General features: G+C 40.4%; 1 pseudogene; it reads right to left on the minus strand.

The window, feature by feature from the left end:
- Nucleotides 1–160: 160 nt before the first annotated feature.
- Nucleotides 161–21,883, minus strand: LOC115193032 (protein IMPACT-like; annotated as a pseudogene).
- Nucleotides 21,884–22,259: the final 376 nt, after the last annotated feature.

Genomic DNA, 22,259 nt, shown 5'->3' on the forward strand with positions numbered 1-22,259 from the left:
CACGGCCAGCTGTGACACAGCCTAGGATCGAACCCGGGTCTGTAGGGACACCTCAAACACTGCGATGTAGTGCCTTAGGCCGCTGCGCCACTCGAGAGGCCCCTGCAAATTGATTTTAACAAACAATTGGTTCCCCAAAAGAATGCAGCCCTCCATTGAATTTCAAAATCCCGATGTGGCCATCGAGCCAAAAAGTTTGCCCACTCCTGATTTAGAGGATATCACTTTTACTTTGTCTCCTTGCTTTTTGACTTTTTGTTCTTCTCCCCAGCTTTGGATGTCTCATCCTGCAAAACAATAAAGGAAAATAACACTGAATAAATGAGGGAAAAGAGAAGAGTTCGAAGAGCACCACTTCATTACGTAGATGGAAAACATATAGTATTCGTCGACAACCAGTGAGTTGTTCACCCTGTTGTCAGTGTATCCATTTTCTATGCTTTCAGTGTACAGTCGTGGCCAAAAGTTTTGAGAATGACACAAATATTAACACAAAGTCTGCTGCCTCAGTGTCTTTAGATATTTTTGTCAGACATTACTATGGAATACTGAAGTATAATTACAAGCATTTCATAAGTGTCAAAGGCTTTTATTGACAATTACATGAAGTTGATGCAAAAACTCAATATTTGCAATGTTGACCCTTCTTTTTCAAGACCTTTGCAATCCGCCCTAGCATGCTGTCAATTAACTTCTGGGCCACATCCTGACTGATGGAAGCCCATTCTTGTATAATCAATGCTTGGAGTTTGACAGAATTTGTGAGATTTTGTTTGTCCACCCGCCTCTTGAGGATTGTCCACAAGTTCTCAATGGGATTAAGGTCTGGGGAGTTTCCTGGCCATGGACCCAAAATATCAATGTTATGTTCCCTGAGCCACTTAGTTATCACTTTTGCCTTATGGCAAGGTGCTCCATCATGCTGGAAACAGCATTGTTCCTGGATGGTTGGGAGAAGTTGCTCTCGGAGGATGTGTTGGTACCATTCTTTATTTATAGCTGTGTTCTTAGGCAAAATTGTGAGTGAGCCCACTCCCTTGGCTGAGAAGCAACCCCACACATGAATGGTCTCAGGATGCTTTACTGTTGGCATGACACAGGACTGATGGTAGCGCTCACCTTGTCTTCTCCGGACATGCTTTTTTACGGATGCCCCAAACAATCGGAATGAGGATTCATCAGAGAAAATGACTTTACCCCAGTCCTCAGCAGTCCAATCCCTGTACCTTTTGCAGAATATCAGTCTGCCCCTAATGTTTTTCCTGGAGAGAAGTGGCTTCTTTGCTGCCCTTCTTGACATCAGGCATCCTCCAAAAGTCTTCGCCTCACTGTGCGTGCAGATGCACTCACACCTGCCTGCTGCCATTCCTGAGCAAGCTCTGTTCTGGTGGTGCCCCGATCCCGCAGCTGAATCAACTTTTGGAGACAGTCCTGGCGCTTGCTGGACTTTCTTGGGTGCCCTGAAGCCTTCTTCACAACAATTGAACCGCTTTCCTTGAGGTTCTTGATGATCTGATAAATGGTTGATTTAGGTGCAATCTTACTGGCAGCAATATCCTTGCCTGTGAAGCCCTTTATGTGCAAAGCAATGATGACGGCACGTGTTTCCTTGCAGGTAACCATGTTTGACAGGGGAAGAACAATGATTCCAAGCACCACCCTTCTTTTGAAGCTTCCAGTCTGTTATTCGAACTCAATCAGCATGACAGAGTGATCTCCAGCCTTGTCCCCATCAACACTCATGCCTGTGTTAACAAGAGAATCACTGACATGATGTCAGCTTGTCCTTTTGTGGCAGGGTTGAAATGCAGTGGAAATGTTTTTGGGGGATTCAGTTCATTTGCATGGCAAAGAGGGACTTTGCAATTAATTGCAATTCATCTGATCACTCTTCATAACATTCTGGAGTATATGCAAATTGCCATCATACAAACTGAGGCAGCAGACTTTGTGAAAATTAATATTTGTGTCATTCTCAAAACTTTTGGCCACGACTGTAGTTGCATAGCAAATGCCTATCCACGTTTCACATTATTACATATTTCTCTGATCTGAATCTGAGAAATCGTTCATTATTTCACAAGAAGACCAAATTGGGGAAAAAGGGAAAGGGGATACCTAGTCAGTTGCACAACTGAACGCATTCAACTGAATGCATTCAACCGAAAATGTGTCTTCCGCATTTAACCCAACCCCTCTGAATCAGAGAGGTGCGGGTGGCTGCCTTAATCAACGTCCACATCATCGGCGCCTGTGGAGCAGTTGTTGTTGGGGGTTAACTGCCTTGCTCAAGGGCAGAACGACCACTGGTCCACTCATCACTGATCAGTGCATTGGTTTACTCACTACCGAAACAAAAGTGCAACCATATTCTAGCTAAAACAATGTCTATTTTGTTTTCTCCTCGGAGTTAGCTATATCAGCTGTTAGTTTATTTGCACCCCTTGTATGGAACAGTCTACAGAGTTCTCTACAACTGGATGTACTGATGCCTCTTGGGCAGTTCAACATGTATATTGGGGACCTCTTATGAGGAATGTGATTCTTTGTTTGTTTTTCTTGAGTGTGTTTGTGATTTTGTATTCTATTGTACTTTTGTGTGCATGCAGGGCTCCCCTGAGAAAGAGACATTGATCTCAATGGGATTCCCTGTTAAAATAAAGGTTAAAATAAAAATTGTCTGAAGCCTCATGTCATGTTCCCTGCTAAGCTCACTTTGTACAGCTAAACTGGTGATCATTTCAATGTACTGATTGTTAATCAGCCAACCACTTCACAGCGTGGTAAAATTATATAGTTCAAGCCTGAAAATTGCAATAAGCATACTTGGTCGTTTATCAAAATAGATTGGAGCCCAACCTAGCCTCTATGAAAAAAGGTAACAATATGGTCACATTAGGCAACCTATTTGCAAGCTATACTGCCCCAAATGCATGACCATGGTCGTGAAAGGCATGTCCTCCTCACTTTTTTTTAGCAGTATGATGTTATTTCAGGAACACGTTTCTGGGTCTGAACAGATTCAAAACACTCGTTCATTCCCTTTCAAGATGTTTTAGTCAGCTCTGTCAGAACAGGTACTTAAACATGCCTGGAAACCCGCCAAGAAGACCAGCATCCCGGAGTCGCCTCTTCACTGTTGACGTTGAGACTGGTGTTTTGCGGGTACTATTTCACGAAGCTGCCAGCTGAGGACGTGTGAGGTGTCTGTTTATCAAACTAGACACTCTAATGTACTTGTCCTCTTGCTCAGTTGTGCACCGGGGCATCCCACTCCTCTTTCTATTCTGGTTAGACCCAGTTTGCGCTGTTCTGTGAAGGGAGTGGTACACAGCGTTGTATGAGATCTTCAGTTTCTTGGCAATTTCTCACATGGAATAGCCTTCATTTCTCAGAACAAGAATACACTGACGAGTTTCAGAAGAAAGTTATTGGTTTCTGGCCATTTTGAGCCTGTAATCAAACCCACAAATGCTGATGCTCCAGATACTCAACTAGTCTAAAGAAGACCAGTTTAATTGCTTCTTTAATCAGAACAACAGTTTACAGCTGTACTAACATAATTGCAAAAGGGTTTCCTAATGATCAATTAGCCTTTTAAAATGATAAACTTAGATTAGCTAACACAACGTTCCATTGGTACACAGGAGTGATGGTTGCTGATAATGGGCCCTGTACGCCTATGTAGATATTCCATTAAAATTCAGCCGTTTCCAGCTACAATAGTCATTTACAACATTAACAATGTCTACACTGTATTTCTGATCAATTTGATGTTATTTTAATGGACAAACAATTTCCTTTTCTTTCAAAAACAAGGAAATTATTAAGTGACCCCACACTTTTGAACGGTAATGTACATTTGTCCGGCAACAGACTATAATCGATAATTTCAAAAGCCGCACTGAAGTCTAACAAAACAGCCCCCACAATATTCTATCAGCAATTTCTCTCAGCCAATCATCAGTTATTTGTGTAAGTGCTGTGCTTGTTGAATGTCCTTCCTTTGTTTACTGTGAAATAGCATTGTATCTGGTCAAACACCCCGGTGGCTTGTCATTGTTGATAGACCAAAATATTTTTTTAACCTCTTCCACACTTACTTTACGGAATTCAAAATTACAATGCTTGTCTTTCATAATTTGGTCAAATATATTTGGATGCATAGTGTCCGCGTTTGTTGCTGGCATGTCATGCCTAAGTTTGCTAATCTTGCCAATGAAAAAAATCGTTAAAGGCAATATCAGTGGGTTTTCTGATAAATGAGCCATCTGATTCAATGAATGATGGAGCGGAGTTTTCCTTTTGCCCAAAATGTCATTTAAGGTGGTACAAAACTTTTTACTATCATTCTTTATGTCATTTATCTTTGTTTCATAGTGTAGTTTCTTCTTCTTTTTATTCAGTTTAGTCACATGATTTCTTAATTTGCAGTATGTTTGCCAATCGGTTGTACTTGGCATTTCCTACCTAAGTTTGCCCACTTTGCCAAAGATGTAATAATTTAAATAATTTGCAACATCAAATGGTTTTGTGATCAATAAGCCATCTCTACATGAAATATGTATTTGAATGTGTTTTTCTGCCCATAATTTAATTTAAAGTACTCCAAAGGTTTTATCCATCATTCTTTATATCACTGATTTTGGCTTCATAATACAGTTTCTTCTTTTTGTAGAGTTCAGTCACATAATTTCTCACTTTGCAGTAAGTAAGCCAGTCAGATGTATTAGCTACTCCTTTTGCCCCATCTCTTTCAACCATACAGTTGTTCAATTCCTCATCAATCCATGGGGCCTTAACAGTTCTTACAGTCAGTTTTTTAACAGGTGCATGTTTATCAAAAATTGGAAGAAGCAATTTCATAAATTCACCAAGTGCAGAGTCTGGATGTTCCAACAAATATTTTTAACATCATCCACATAAGAGTCACATCAAAATCTTTTGTAGGTTCTCTTATACATTATTTTAGGCCCAGCTATTTGGAACTTTGGCTTTCCTGGATATAGCCACTATATTGTGATCACTGCATCCAATGGATACGGATACAGCTTTAGAACAAAGTTCTACAGTATTAGTGATAAATACATGTGGATGATCTTGTTTCTGTAGTGTAAACACCCTGGTAGGTTGATTAATAACCTGAACCAGGTTACAGGCACTGGTTACCGTTAGAAGCTTCCTCTTGAGCGGACAGCTTGATGAAAACCAGTCAATATTCAGGTCCCCAAGAAAGTAGACCTCTTTGTTAACATCACATACACTATCAAGCATTTCACACATATTATTTAGATACTGACTTTTTGCACCTCACCAAAAGAAAATGCTTTAGATGTGCCAGGTTAACTTGCAACCACAACACTTCAATAACACTTGACATAAGCTCTTCTCTAAGCATTACAGGAATATTTATTTATTTATTTTTATTTCACCTTTATTTAACCAGGTAGGCTAGTTGAGAACAAGTTCTCATTTGCAACTGCGACCTGGCCAAGATAAAGCATAACAATTCGACACATACAACAACACAGAGTTACACATGGAATAAACAAAACATACAGTCAATAATACAGTAGAAAAAAGAAAACAAAAAGTTTATATACAGTGAGTGCAAATGAGGTAAGATAAGGGAGATAAGGCAATAAATAGGCGATGGTGGCGAAGTAATTACAATATAGCAATTAAACACTGGAGTGGTAGATGTGCAGAAGATGAATATGGCTCTGGATATACAGTATACAGCAACACCTCCTCCATAAGCATTCCTGTCTCTTCTATAGATGTTATATCCTTGCATTCCTACTGCTGTATCATCAAATGAATTATCTAAGTGAGTCTCAGTAAGGGCTAATATACAGTTTCAGTCAAAAATGTGGACACACCTACTCATTCAAGGGTTTTTCTTTATTTTTACTATTTTGTACATTGTAGAATAATAGTGAAGACATCAAAACTATGAAATAACACATATGGAATCATGTAGCAAGCAAACAAGTGTTAAACTAATCAAAATATATTTGATATTTGAGATTCTTCAAAGTAGCCACCCTTTGCCTTGATGACAGCTTTGCACACTCTAGGCATTCTCTCAACCAGCTTCACCTGGAATGCTTTTCCAACACTCTTGAAGAAGTTCCCACATATGCTGAGCACTTGTTGGATACTTATCCTTCACTCTGCAGTCCAACTCATCCCAAACCATGTCAATTGGGTTGAGGTCGGGTGATTGTGGAGGCCAGGTCATCTGGCCTCCACAATCATCAAGCTGACCCTGGGAGAACAGCAAACTGTTCTTCAATTAATCTTGAAGGTTGTACAGTTGTCTCAAATAAAACTTTGAAGGACCGCGGCGTTACTCTGGACCCTGATCTCTCTTTTGACAAACATATCAAGAATTTTTCAAGGGCAGTTTTTTCCATCTTCCTGACATTGCAAAAAATCTGACACATTTTGTTAAAAAATGTTGCAGAAAAACTAATCCAAGCTTTTGTCACTTCTAGATTAGACTACTGCAATGCTCTACTCTCTGGCTACTCGGATAAAACACTAAATATATTTCAGTTACTGATAAATACAGCTGCTAGAATCTTGACTACAACCCCAAAATTGTATCATATTACCCCAGTGCTAGCCTCTCTACACTGGCTTCCTGTTAAGGCTAGAGCTGATTTCAAGGTTTTACTGCTAACCTACAAAGCATTACATGGACTTGCTCCTACATATCTCTCCGATATGGTCCTGCCGTACATACCTTCACATACGCTATGGTCACAAGACGCAGACCTCCTTATTGTCCCTAGAATTTCTAAGCAAACAGCTGGAGTCAGGGCTTTCTCCTATAGAGCTCCCTTTTTATGGAATGGTCTGCCTATCCATATGAGAGTCTTTACTGAAGACTCATCTCTGCTGATGTAAAAATGGCTTTATAAATACATTTGATATGGCTGTGGGCTACACTAGTTTATTTAGAAGAAAAAATGTGCTTACAATTCTGTGGCATTATTTTATATAATTTTATATTATGAAGAATTCATTTGAACATAGCTGAATAAAATAGAAAGGATATTTTCTCCAAACGATTTCCAAGGGACTGCACACATGCAGCTCAATTGAGCGGTTAACAAAGAAACAGGTCCTCCTACAGTATACAGTGAGGGAAAAAAGTATTTGATCCCCTGCTGATTTTGTACATTTGCCCACTGACAAAGAAATGATCAGTCTATAATGTTAATGGTAGGTTTATTTGAACAGTGAGAGACAGAATAACAACAAACAAATCCAGAAAAACACATGTCAAAATGTTATAAATTGATTTGCATTTTAATGAGGGAAATAGGTATTTGTCTTCCCCAAACATGAAACTCACACGCCGCCTATGTATACCAGTTAGGCTCTACATCAGTTGTAAAGTGGATTAAAGTGCTTAATTTTAAGACGTTATTTGCCCACTTTAGTTGTGATACAAACCCTACAAACCTACATACCAAATCAAAACATATTAGGCCTATGGGCTAGGCTACATGAGGTGTGAGACTATAATTTTAAAAAGATACAAAAAAAGCAATGCGCTGTTTCTTGCCTTACTGCACAAGTGATAGGATAAGTCACCCTTCAGACTATTCTTGATTTAATAGTCTTTACAAGTGCTAAGTAATATAATGTATGTTTAAAATTATTTTAGATATATAATGGACCATTTTCATGCACCCGTCTCAGAACAATACATGCCATCTATGCACTTAAATAGCGGACGGAGTACGCTTTCCCATGATTCATTTTCATGCCAGCCAGGTAGGCTTTACTCCTGTTGTAAAGCGAAGCAATGTGCTTCATATTAAGAAAGTTGAGAAATAAATATAGGAGGCCTAGCCTATAGAAAGCTGATGGGATCCTCCTCTTTTTAATAGAGGCCATCAAAACTCTTGTTTTCTAATGCAATTGCATAACCTATAGAAATGTTGAGCTCATGGGATCTCATTAAGTATTTGATTTGATTTTTGAGAACATTTGCATTGATGTCAGAGTGATTAGAGGGACAATAAAGTGCTACTAATGACCATCAGCAGCCTCAGAGCTTGGAGAAGCCTAGTTATGTGACTAAACGTTCACATGGAATTTGACTGCGGTCATAACTCGTGACCGCCGGGGTGGCAGTAAGACGGTCACAGTAACAGCCCTAGCTGTAGGCACTGCACGCCATTTGTGTGCACGTTCTGGCACGAAGCCCAGCGCGCCATCAACTGTGCCACAAAAGTATGCTCCTGTGGCAGAGTCGATATCCGCGTTTGTAAAACCAGGGCCGTTACACAACTCCATCCTTTCAAAGAGCGAGTCCTCGCGCTAGCCTACGAGAGACGACATTGGATGCTGTTTCATCTCATGGCAGTATTGTTTGGGCTGGAATTTGGGTCTAGTGTGTAGTAAATGCTTCCACTCCCCTACTTATACGTAAGATATTAAGTGGCACTCTGCCACTACTCCATAATACTGTACATGACCTCTAGCTTGTGAATGAATGGTTCCCATCGTGCTGCACTCTAAAACAATAACAGAGAAGCAGTCATAAAGGCGGATAAACACACTGTGATCTGGAGGATCTGAAGGAGTTATGCATAATTTCCTTCAGAGACAAGTCCTTGTCGTGGCTAAGGGTTTTACATATTAATAACAGCAATTATGACTACAAAGTGTAAAGTTGGACACCATCTTCAATTGGTTATTTGCCCAACTGTTATTGACTTGTAAAAAATAATACATGTTCTGAATGAACTGTTTTTTGTTTAAGTAGATAATTCAATCAAAACCAAACAATGAGAGTATTTTCCCCAGCTCTTTCTGATGCACCTTTGAAGTACAGACTACAGACCAGAGGAACAATAGAGTGCCAGCATCTTCAAACCTGAGCGTAACCAATGATAACAATCCTGACACCTGTTTCAAAGTCCTCATTTGCACAGAAATTAGGGGAAACAGAACAACAAACAGTTTATCTCAGAGTAGAAAATCTAATACTCTCTGACCTGGTTTCATCACAACTTTCCATAAATAGCATTTGTTTCAGATACGGAGAGGGGAAAGTTTTCATTCAACTTTCACATTAGTGTCTTTGTATATGCCTCTTTAATGCTGCTTTTCTCAAAGCTTCCAACAACGAGTAACACAAAAACAATTCCCCATCAAGCTTGATGTTAGAAACTTACATTTAAACTTACATTTTCCCATGAAACTCAAACAGCTTTCAAGGAATTGTTCAACATTCAGACTAAAGTCACTGAACTTATATACACACTTTAGTGTGGACTTGTGCCAAACTTGGACACATTGCTAATAGGGAGAGAGGGTCTCACTGCAGAGGAAGTGTATCCCTCCTGGACCAGGATGTTTCTGGCAGAGTTGTTGATGTGTTGGAAACGGTCTGGACCCAGCAGAATCCCTCCATACCAGCGAGATAACCACCTTCCGCAGATCCAGGATCTGAGGTGGGACAACAGAGTGGTGTTGGCACAGTGGGAATAGCAGTGGCACATGATTTACAGTGCATTCCCAAAATATTCAGAACCCTTGACTTTTTCCACATTTTGTTACGTTTTTAGCCTTATTCTAAAATTGATTGAATCTTTATTCCCCCCTCATCAATCTACACACAAAACACCATAATGACAAAGCAAAAAACATTTTTTTGCAAACATGTCTAAAAAACTGTTTTAGTTTGGTCATTATGGGGTATTTTGTGTAGATTGATGAGGAAAATGTTTAATTTAATCCATTTTAGAACAAGGCTGTGACGTAACAAAATATAGAAAAAGAATGCACTGTATATGTGTGGATGTTGATGATTGTGTGTGCTTGTGCTCTGTTGTTAGGACAACATAGGTTTGACATAGACCTGACGAGGGCTGGAAAAAAATCACATCATCAAATGACAGATATTAATTACATATAATGGCTGTTTGGAGAAAGATTAGAAAACCGATGTTAAGCAATAAACAGAAGAATACAGACATGTTTTCCTCTTCCATGACAAAGATATCAGCATACAGAGAGAATCGTTTTGCAAAACCACTTGTTCCCATGGCAAAATATAGATAGACTTAATAACTGACATTATCTTCCCTCGACAGATGGTTTATGTCAACTCTCTAAGTGGTCCAACAACAGTGTGCTTGGCGATTTAGATGAGCAACATTGTGGTCACTGGTTCATGTACTCAAGCACCTCATCTGTCATACCAAAGACGATGTGATGATTAGCAAGATGATTGACAGGCCACATGTGACAGGGGATGACTAGTGAACACCCCCTGGATGTCTGGTTTCAGCTCTGCAGCTGACACAAGTTGCATTGCAAAGAATAAGCCTTTATCCGGGAGAATATCTGCCTCAACCCCTCTGCTGTCAATCAAGAGCCCTCCACGCAGCATGGGAGACAGTGCCAATGCCATCTGCCTATTTACTGTATTAAAAAACGTGTGCCTTTATTCTCCGCTACACACTTCACATCCGTACCCCAGAGTTGAATAAACGCTCAATTCTAAATGAGGAAATGGAGAAGGGGACTGAGAGGAAAAGAGATTAGAAAAGAACAGATTAAGAATGAGCCTGTCAGTGTTGAGAAGCGTGCGTAGAACATTAATCAGAATATTACCCAAAAGGCACTTGAGTATGAGGGGGAGCATTAGACGGAAGGTTCTTCTCTTCACTCGTTGGGTCAGATTCAGTGGCAATGAGAGGATGATGACATGTGACCAGCTCTTGACCATCTCTCATTGACACACACATCATATCCCTTGTAGGAGGGAAGCACATTTGATATTCAATATTGCATATTTAGTTAGCAACACACCTCACTAAGTAGGCAGACTGACTTGAACAGACTCACTGCGACCTATAATCCAAAATCAGATTGTCCAGAGCATAGATAAAGCAAAGTCCTCTGGGGTTCAGCTCAGTACAACTTCCTCTCAAGATGTCTTCTCCCAATCAGACATGGTCCATTGCTTTTGTTTCTGGCAAAGGGCTACAATCAAAGGCAGATTTATCTGAGAAATGTGTAAACAAGGCTCTGGACTCCAGTAGAGAAATGCAATGAGGAATTTCACAGTGGTGCACTCCACTGTCATAGTCTGACATTTGTCATTAATGCTGGCTGATGATGTGCGTGAATACGAACGCATGAAACAGAGGGAATGAAAACGATTTTGGAAATGATTTAATTGTTGGAGCCTCAGTCTGTACCAACTGGTATTGACTGGGACAGGATTGAATGCTTGCTTGAATGCAACATTTAGTTTGGATTACAGCATCTTATTTTGTTTCCACTGACACCAATTACAGCACAGATTGGCCTTCAAACAGTGACAGGGTAAAGTTAGTAGACGTGTATAGGTGACTGTGTGTGTGTGTGTGTGTGTGTGTGTGTGTGTGTGTGTGTATGTGTGTGTGTGTGTGTGTGTGTGTGTGTTATGGTGCCAACACACAAACCGCTGTGTGAGTTCTCTCTGTCTATTCTGAAGGCCCTTTTGCTTGAAGCATGTTTATAATAACATATTTCTGGTTTGTTTCGGATGAATGTCTCAAGGGTTTTCCTGGACCTTGGATTCTTAAAACCATTTCACACTTTTTTGTTGGATTTGATTTGACCTGTTTGCCTTTCAATGTTTGTTTGGTCATAGTTTGTGGAGAGAATGTACGCTTTTGACTGTCATTGGCCATTTGAATACAGAGAATAGAAGGAGGTAGGCTAGGGATGATGATGATTTTGAGGATGACGATGGTAATATGTTGTTGTTGATGAAGGTGATGTTGATTATGTTTTTGTCAGCACATTGTTGATATGTTGTTGACCAGATGATCTAAGAACACGAAGAGCACTTTACCTATTAGGAAACTTTGGCTTGCTATACTTTTGTGCTGCTGCTAATGTTGATCACTAGTAGGCCTACTATATATATTAGTATTGATAACTGTCTTGACTTAATGTCCTAGCTCAGTGTATTCACTAGAACTGTGTGTCATTGTCATCCATGTGGATTTTATGTTCAATTATGTTTTTATGCTCCTGTGCTGCAAAACTAAACGTGTTTGTTCCTCGTCTCAAGCCATTATTTTGGAGTGAAAGTTTACATAAAGTCACCTTGCAGGTTTTAATTTGTTTCTGGTGGAAGGGTTGCTAAGGAACAGACAGAAGCCCCTTTCTATATCCCAGTCAGTTTAAAGGGCATCTCATCATCACTGCACCCTGGGAATAAGCGTGCTTGGAGAGAACAAGGACACATTAAGAATGCAGTATCCAAGTGAAATACTAAATAGGAAATAATATATATTACCTTGGACTTGACATAATATTCAAGTATATATATATAACATATATAATGAGGGTCAGTGAACCCCAAGACCACAGACGGTTGGGTTGAAAACTTAAAATGGGTCCCTGAGCAGGCGGGATATCATGAGGCAACCACGTGAATACTGAATAGAGCACCAAAGGGAAGGAAGTAAAGTGGACACAGAGCAAAGCACCTGTAGTAAGTGAAGCAATTGTCCTCCTGCTGTCGTATCTCCATCATCCTCACGGTCTTGCAGGAAACTCTGCTTGTCCTCACAGTATATCCTACAATAGAGACAATAAAAAGGGAGACAGGTTTAAGATGGTTGACTTTTAGTTTCAGAATGTCAGTATTGTAAACGGCATGTCTCCTCGAAGGAAACATTTGAATGCTCTAAATGTCACCATATCCTGCCAGGTTAATGGCTACCTATAAAGCATATCAAGCATCTCATAAAGTCTCTTGATCTAATTAATTAAACCTAGCATAGCCCCGTTCTGCTTACTTACAGCACACACACACAAACGCACGCACGCCCACAAACACCTGTTAGCACACATGCAAGGACACAAGGACACACACACACACACACACACCTGTCATACCCCTAATTTTCTTCTATGAAAGGCTGTTATTTTCAGCCCTGTTTGTACTTGACCTCTAAGAGCTGTAATGAACTCTGTTGATAGAAATTACACGCCTGTCTTTCTTTTTATATTAGCCTTAATCTCAATTACCCTGAAGTAAAATTATTGTGAAAGTTTGTCACTTCCTGTTTTACACGCAGAATCTGTCCACGACAGATTATATTATCATCAAATAACAAGTGATCAACCATGTGATTAGGTTGATTTACAGCAACTGTGAATATTATAACCTGTTATTATCTATCCTGTGGAGGCGGCTTGTTTTTAACAGAGTACAGGTTCTCAGAAAAGTAAACTCAGAAAAGTTCCCCGCTCTCATCTTAGAACACTTGTGTGGATGAGGGTAATCATTTAACACATCTGCTTGATTACTCTTCAAACGGATGGCGTATCTAACAGAAAGACTAAGATAGGTGTCTTTGAAAGACTGACAGGTGCTGTTGACTTACACTCATGACAATATGTTAAATAACGTTATTTCAAAAGTTTATAAAAACAGTTTTTGTACAAGAATAGCCTATTGGGTGAGTATTGTAATACTGAAAATGTACAGCATGTAGAAAGAGAAGCATACAGTAGTTTAATAGTTAACTTATTGTACAATGTGTACTGTAATCACATTGACACAGTTCATGTACTCTCCAGGAAATTACATAATTATCACTGTCTAAACTGCTTATGATGGAAGGTAAGATATGTTTAAAGCAGCTCTTTCTGTTTTTAACCTGAGAGCATTGAGCAGCAAAGTAAAGCCTGAGGGTGTTAGTTTTCCATATCAGAGTTACATTAGCATTGAAACTACATCCTCCCCACATGAGCTTTACTGACAGCTACTTCGGTCTCCCACCAAGGTTGCATTCTCTAGCATAGTCTTTTGAATATTCTCAGGAAAGTAGATCACAAGCCTAACTGTGAGATGTGACAGAATAGGAATATGTTATAGTCAGCAAGAGGAGCGAGACAGGTGAGGGCCTGTCCTGCACAGCAGCTGTCTAGGTGTTACCACAGTGGGTAGTTGTGGCTGGAAGGTGCTGCGTCTGTCTGTGATCATCCCCCCGTTTAATAGGAGGTAGTTCCTCATCTACAAAGATTTAAAAACACAAACAAGAGGCACAAGTAAGAACCAAATTGTCACTGGATTAACATATGGGCAGTAAGCACAACTCAGTTTATACACAACATTGAAACTGTTTCTGCATTCAGATATGAGTATTAGAAATTCCACTTGTTTTTCTCATTTGCTCTCCATTCAAGAATACAGCAGTTAGTGCCATACCAATTGAGTGATTCTCGAAAAGGTGTACATTCTCTGTGTTCAGCTTTAGAACTCAGTTATCTGGTAACGTTATTTCTTCATCATCCTCCATTTCTGTCATCATATTTCTCACCTTTGGTTGGTCCACTGTGAGAAAAGTAGAAAGATGGACAGGCTGTGAAATGTATTGAAGATGTGTATTTGTGTGTCTTTGTTTCTCTCTGTTGAGACTGCCAGTTGTATGAGTTTGAATGTCCTTGAAGGCCTTTGACTCTTCCGCTGAAAACAATGTCCATTTGGCTGCAATGTTTTCCAAAATGTTACGCATTAGCTCACCACACCGTTGACATAGCAACAGACGTTAACAGCTTATCGAATCCTAATGTGATGCATGGGGGTACACGAATTGGCAGGCAGAGAGTATTTGGCATGACAGGCCCCATTTACAAGGACACCTACTGCGCAGGTCCCGTCATCAGCTTATTACCATTGCATGACCTTAAAAATCAACAAATGTTAAAACAAGACAGATAAGAAGAGTGGAATAGAACAAATCAAATTGTATTTGTTACATGCGCCGAATACAACAGGTGTAGACCTTACAGTGAAATGCTTGCTTACAAGCCCTTAACCAACAATGCAGTTAAGAAAAATACGTGTCAAGTAAAAAATAAAAGAGCAGCAGTAAAATAACAATAGCGAGGCTATATACTGGGGGTACTGGTACAGAGTCAATGTGCGGGGGCACCGGTTAGTCAAGGTAATTGAGGCAATATGTACATGTAGGTAGAGTTTATTTAGTTTATTTCACCTTTATTTAACCAGGTAGGCAAGTTGAGAACAAGTTCTCATTTACAATTGCGACCTGGCCAAGATAAAGCAAAGCAGTTCGACACATACAACACAGAGTTACACATGGAGTAAAACAAACATACAGTCCATAATACAGTAGAAAAATAAGTCTATATACAATGTGAGCAAATGGAGGTGAGATAAGGGAGGTAAAGGCAAAAAAGGCCATGGTGGCAAAGTAAATACAATATAGCAAGTAAAACACTGGAATGGTAGATTTGCAGTGGAAGAAAGTGCGAAGTAGAAATAATGGGTGCAAAGGAGCAAAATAAATACAGTAGGGGAAGAGGTAGTTGTATGGGCTAAATTATAGATGGGCTATGTACAGGTGCAGTGATCCGTGAGCTGCTCTGACAGCTGGTGCTTAAAGCTAGTGAGGGAGATAAGCGTTTCCAGTTTCAGAGATTTTTGTAGTTTGCTCCAGTCATTGGCAGCGGAGAACTGGAAGGAGAGACGGCGAAAGGAGGAATTGGCTTTGGGGGTGACCAGAGAGATATACCTGCTGGAGCGTGTGCTACAGGTGGGTGCTGCTACGGTGACCAGTGAACGGAGATAAGGGGGGACTTTACCTAGCAGGGTCTTGTAGATGACCTGGAGCCAGTGGGTTTGGCGACGAGTATGAAGCGAGGGCCAGCCAATGAGAGCGTACAGGTCGCAGTGGAGGGTAGTATATGGGGCTTTGGTGACAAAAACGGATGTCACTGTGATAGACTGCATCCAGTTTATTGAGTAGGGTATTGGAGGCTATTTTGTAAATGACATCGCCGAAGTCGAGGATCGGTAGTATGGTCAGTTTTACGAGGGTATGTTTGGCAGCATAAGTGAAGGATGCTTTGTTGCGAAATAGGAAGCCAATTCTAGATTTAACTTTGGATTGGAGATGTTTGATGCGAGTCTGGAAGGAGAGCTTACAGTCTAACCAGACACCTAGGTATTTGTAGTTGTCCACAAATTCTAAGTTAGAACCGTCCAGAGTAGTGATGCTGGACGGGCGGGCAGGTGCAGGCAGTGATCGGTTGAAGAGAATGCATTTAGTTTTACTTGTATTTAAGAGCAGTTGGAGGCCACCGAAGGAGAGTTGTATGGCATTGAAGCTTGTCTGGAGGGTTGTTAACACAGTGTCCAAAGAAGGGCCAGAAGTATACAGAATGGTGTCGTCTGCGTAGAGCTGGATCAGAGACTCACCAGCAGCAAGAGCGACATCATTGATGTATACAGAGAAAAGAGTTGGCCCAAGAATTGAACCCTGTGGCAGAGTTAAAGTGATATGCAAAGATAATAAACAGAGAATAGCAGCAGCGTAAAAGTGTGTGGGGGCAATGCAAATAGTCTGGGTAGCCATTTGATTAGCTGTTCAGAAGTCTTATGGCTTGGGGGTAGAAGCTGTTGAGATGCCTTTTGGACCTAGACTTGACGCTCTCTGCGGTAGCAGAGAGAATAGTCTATGACAAGGGTGGCTGGAGTCTTTGACAATTTTTAGGGCCTTCCTCTGACAAGGGTTACTTTGAATGTTAATATACTCAAACATTTGGTAAAACTTATACTGAAAAGGTACAGGTGTACTATACTGAAAAGTATATTAATGCACAGCAAAATTCTGTTGCACTTTATGGTACTATAATGATTATGGAGTCTAAAAATGGACATCTACAATGGACATCTACTCATATATATAACGCCTTTTCATCAAATAATCCCAAATTACTTCTGAGAGCTTTTAATCTACATAATTACTGTATTTAGAATATTAGGAGTTAATTAAAAAAGGGAAAACATTGCACTGAGAATTAATCCAAATTGAAGGATCAGAGGGCATTAGCACCAACCATTGCCCAAAACTGTTTCTCATTATGGAAGAGGACACAAGCTGCAATTTGAACACACATTTCCATTTTCGACTTGCATTTATACTTTAATGAATGTGTCCCAAAAACGGACTGATTTCCTTTAAAGCAGGGATGCTCTACGACCTATACCCAGCATCTCATTTTCACAGCATTCACATGCTCGGCTTTTAACACATTTCAGTTGATCATTACAACTGTATACAGAGAAAGCACATAATTACAATGATAGGACTACATCCATATTGATGGATTCAATAGTCATTCATTTAAATAGTACTCCATGAAAGAACTATGCTAAATTAGCTTACAAAAGCTTAAAGGCTTTAGAAACAGTGAATAGAGTTTTAGTAATATAAGATACTGTCTTTCTTTGTGTTCAAAAAGGTGAATAAATTGCATTAAGATTCACCATACATAGAAAACCATTTTCAATGACACTAAAATGACCAATGTACTTCTCTTTCCTCCGTGTCTCTTTTTATCATCTTTGACAAAGGTTTCGCCACAGGCTCACAGCACAGATACTGATCTTCATTCAGTTAAAAATTACAGAAACAGGAAGGAGGTCTTTTCATACCACCCACAAAGTCTTGTGTCCATCTTATCGTGATGATACGTTGGACCTCAAAGAACTGAATGAAAGACCCCAATAAATCTGACTGTCATTTCCATGAAAGGAAAGAGATTGAAATCAGGCCTACTCAATAGATTTTCTGTCTGAGCTCACGAACATGCATTGATATCTACCTGTATGAGGAAGGCAATGGGTGCACAATTTTGTCATCAGATTTCCTAAATTGGAAAGCATTTATTTAAGCAAATACTGCCCTCTAGTGAGAATATAAAGTATCACATCAATCAGACGTAGTGTGTGATTCTCACCTGCGTCTCTGCTTTGGGATATCTCCAGGTGGAAAGTGCGAGTTTTAGTGCACAAATTGTAAAAAAAAATAAAAAAAAGTCTGTGCTTCATGTAGCGAGTGATAATTAAATCCACTTACACATACATGTAGAGCTCCTCACAGGGCCTCACAACCATGCTTCAGTAAAGGAGGAGAGAACGCAGAATAAAATGATTGAGATGTTGGTCTTAATAACAAGCATGTTTTATTTTATGCCTGATGCATGTTTATCTGAGGTAGTGTAAGTGTACTGTAAAACCAACAGACTTACTTTATCAGCTAGACAGGTGCTGCATTCGGGTAATCATGTGGGAGAATAATATAATTATGGAACTGGAACTTGAGTAATTGTCATACACTGCTCTGAAAAATGTTATACATACAACACTTTAATGAAACAATTACCTGTAAATATGCTTTCAGTTTTGGGTGGTCTACATCAGTCATTTTTATACAAAATATTATTGCTGCTTCATCAATAACACACCATTTGTCACCATACAGTTGTGGACAAAAGTTTTGAGAATGACACAAATATTAATTTCCACAAAGTTTGCTGCTTCAGTGTCTTTAGATATTACTATGGAATACTGAAGTATAATTACAAGCATTTCATATGTGTCAAAGGCTTTTATTGACAATTACATGAAGTTAATGCAGAGTCAATATTTGCAGTGTTGACCTTTCTTTTTCAAGACCTCTGCAATCCGCCCTGGCATGCTGTCAATTAACTTCTGGGCCACATCCTGACTGATGGCAGCCCATTCTTGCATAATCAATGCTTGGAGTTTGACAGAATGTGTGGGTTGTTTGTTTGTCCACCCGCCTCAAGGATTGACCACAAGTTCTCAATTGAACTGAGGTCTGGGGAGTTTCCTGCCCATGGACCCAAAATATCGATGTTTTGTTCCCCGAGCCAGTTAGCTATCACTTTTGCCTTATGGCAAGGTGCTCCATCATGCTGGAAAAGGTACTGTTCGTCACCAAACTGTTCCTGGATGATTGGGAGAAGTTGCTCTCGGAGGATGTGTTGGTACCATTCTTAATTCATGCCTGTGTTCTTAGGCAAAATTGTGAGAGTGAGCCCACTCCCTTGGCTGAGAAGCAACCCCACACATGAATGGTCTCAGGATGGTTAAACTGTTGGCATGACACAGGACTGATGGTAGCGCTCACCTTGTCTTCTCCGGACAAGCTTTTTTCCGGATGCCCCAAACAATCAGAAAGGGGATTCAGAGAAAATGACTTTACCCCAGTCCTCAGCAGTCCAATCCTTGTACCTTTTGCAAAATATCAGTCTGTCCCTGATGTTTTTCCTGGAGAGAAGTGGCTTCTTTGCTGCCCTTCTTGACACCAGGCCATCCTCCAAAAGGCTTCGCCTCACTGTGCGTGCAGATGCATTCACACCTGCCTGCTGTCATTCCTGAGCAAGCTCTGTACTGGTGATGCCCCGATCCCGCAGCTGAATCAACTTTAGGAGACGGTCCTGGTGCTTGGACTTTCTTGGGTGCCCCGAAGCCTTCTTCACAACAATTGAACCGCTCTCCTTAAAGTTCTTGATGATCCGATAAATGGTTGATTTAGGTGCAATCTTACCGGCAGCAACATCCTTGTCTGTGAAGCCCTTTTTGTACAAAGCAATGATGACGGCACGTGTTTCCTTGCAGGTAACCATGGTTGACAGAGGAAGAACAATGATTCCAAGCTCCACCCTCCTTTTGAAGCTTCCAGCCTGTTATTTGAACTCAAGCAGCATGACAGAGTGATCTCCAGCCTTGTCCTTATCAACACTCACACCTGTGTTAACGAGAGAGTTACTGACATGTCAGCTGGTCCTTTTGTGGCAGGGCTGAAATGCAGTGGAAATGTTTTTGGGGGGATTCAGTTCATTTGCATGGCAAAGAGGGACTTTGCAATTAATTGCAATTCATCTGATCACTCTTCATAACATTCTGGAGTATATGGAAATTGCCATCATACAAACTGAGGCAGCAGATTTTGGTGTAATTCTCAAAACTTTTGGCCACAACTGTATATGGAGGAAAGTGCCTAGACCTCTGCAATTTGAAGAAAATAGTGTAATATTCTGTTATAGCAATACTAATGTATTCATCTACAGTAAAAGCAAATTATCTTTAAGCTTTCACTCACTTTGATATTTGAGTCAAATATATAAAAGTATGAGTCACCCACTGGGGAGCCAGGCCCAGCCAATCAGAATGAGTTTTTCCCTGAGAAAAAGGGCTTTATTACAGACACTTTCATCAGCTGTCCGAGTGGCTGTTCTCAGACGATCCCGAAGCCGGATGTGGAGATCCTGGGCTGGCGTGGTTACACGTGGTCTGCGGTTGTGAGGCCGGTTGGACGTACTGCCAAATTCTCTAAAACAACGTTGGAGGTGGCTTATGGTAGAGAAATGAACATGAAATTCTCTGGCAACAGCTCTGGTGGACATTCCTTCAGTCAGCATGCCAAATTGCACATTCCCTCAAAACTTGAGACATCTGTGGAATTTTATTGTCCCCAGCACAAGGTGCAACTGGGTAATAATCTTGCTGTTTAATCAGCTTCTTGATATGCCACAACTATCAATTGAATGGATTATCTTGGAAAAGGAGAAGTGCTCACTAACTGCGATGTAAACAAATATGTGCACAAAATTGTAGAGAAAGACTTTGTGCATGGGACCAACACTTTACATGTTGCGTTTGTTCAGTATATTTGCTTCATTAAAATGGTAAAAGTCAACCTCTCTGTGCCATGTTTTAGTGAGATAGATGTCAAAGTCATTGGCAGAGACAAACAGAAGAGGAGACTTATATGCTTGAGGATCAGCCTGCAGAACTGGCAAGTGATCTTTATTGTCCAACTCGTGTGCATATTGTACTGCTCGCATTGCGCGTGCACAATAGACTTTCATTTGTTGATCAATTTCCTATGGCCTCGTCAGCCTCGCTGTCTGCCTTGTTTTCCGTTGGATACCATATTGCATTAGGCAGCTATTGAGCGCTTCTTCTAATTCTTTGAATTTTTATTGGCGGACTCTAAAAGGTGTATTGCTGCCACCTACTGGGTGGGGTGAAAACTGAGAAACTTTAACGCAGGAAGAAAAAAAAGGGAAAGGGTGCAAAACATACTCAGTATTCTCAATCTCATTATCCCCCCCCAAAAAAATAACTATTTACTCCTTCATTCAGTTTCAAATGTCAACTCAGATCCCTACACAGGCTCTGGAGCCTGAGAGGGGGAGTATCTTCCGACAATATTCCCTGCAATGTTTCAGCCGTGAAGTCCTGAAGATCGACTAACCTTTTTGCTGCTTTCACGGTGATATCCAGTTTCTTAATTTATTTGTTTGTCCTGTACAAAGTAATCACCAGCACAATGAACATAACATTTTTTTAAATAAACCTTCATTAGTATTTCAGGACATTTTGTCTGATGAACAACAGCAACAGGCTGCTACTCATCCACTGCCATAGCGTCATCTACTCTCTTAATTTTTACTGCCTCCGTATAGGAGACCTGCTCTGCAGCCTTGATCCTCGCTACTTTGACCTCCTTCAACCTAACAGGGCACTCAGTGAACTCTGGAACATGATTCCCATCACAGCTGCAGCATCGTGCATCCTCAGACTCTTCAACACTGATATTCCGTCTGCAAATACTTGACACGTGGCCAACGTTTTACATTTATGACAGTGTAGCGGTTTTTGTACATACGCTCAGACCACATATCGTTACATGGGTCGGGAGAGACTTTTCACCATCAATAGTACAGAAATGTCTTTCCTCCTTTCCATTCACAGTATGGGTTAATCGACATGACCCAACTATTCCCGTCATGTTGTCCCTATACCAAGAAGCCTCTATCCAGCGAGACGCCAGATAAGACACATTTCCTTGGTGCCCTACTCTGAAAATCATAACTCTACACTTCATACGTTGAATGTTTATAAAGCTCTCTTTTTGCTCTTTTGATACATGAAAATCACTATCATACCGCTCTTGGTCACTGTGAGCGACTCCACCTTTCCCAATTCGTCCTTCACCATCTCCGAGACCTTCCTTGGGTCTCCATTCTGTACGACATTGTTCCAATCGGCATTGACTAATCCCAGTTGATAGGCCGGCTAAAGCAAATCCCTCTGAGTTTCTTGCACATAAATTTTGTCTTTTTTTTAAGTTAACGGCTAAACCCGCCCATTTCTACACCACTTCTTAATCTGATTTTAAACCTGAACCCTAACCTTAAATTTACAATGCTAACCTTATGCCTAACCCAAACTTTTTGTAGCCAATTTTGACTTTGTGACTGTGTTATACAGGGGAAACCCTGTGGCCACGGACTGCGGTTTCAGCTAGAAACCACAACGTCAGATTCCACAGCCAGAAATCAAATCAAATTGTATTTGTCACATGCGCCGAATA

The sequence above is a fragment of the Salmo trutta genome, chromosome 4 (genome assembly GCF_901001165.1).
Source record: "Salmo trutta chromosome 4, fSalTru1.1, whole genome shotgun sequence".
In the NCBI taxonomy this organism is placed as follows: domain Eukaryota; kingdom Metazoa; phylum Chordata; class Actinopteri; order Salmoniformes; family Salmonidae; genus Salmo; species Salmo trutta.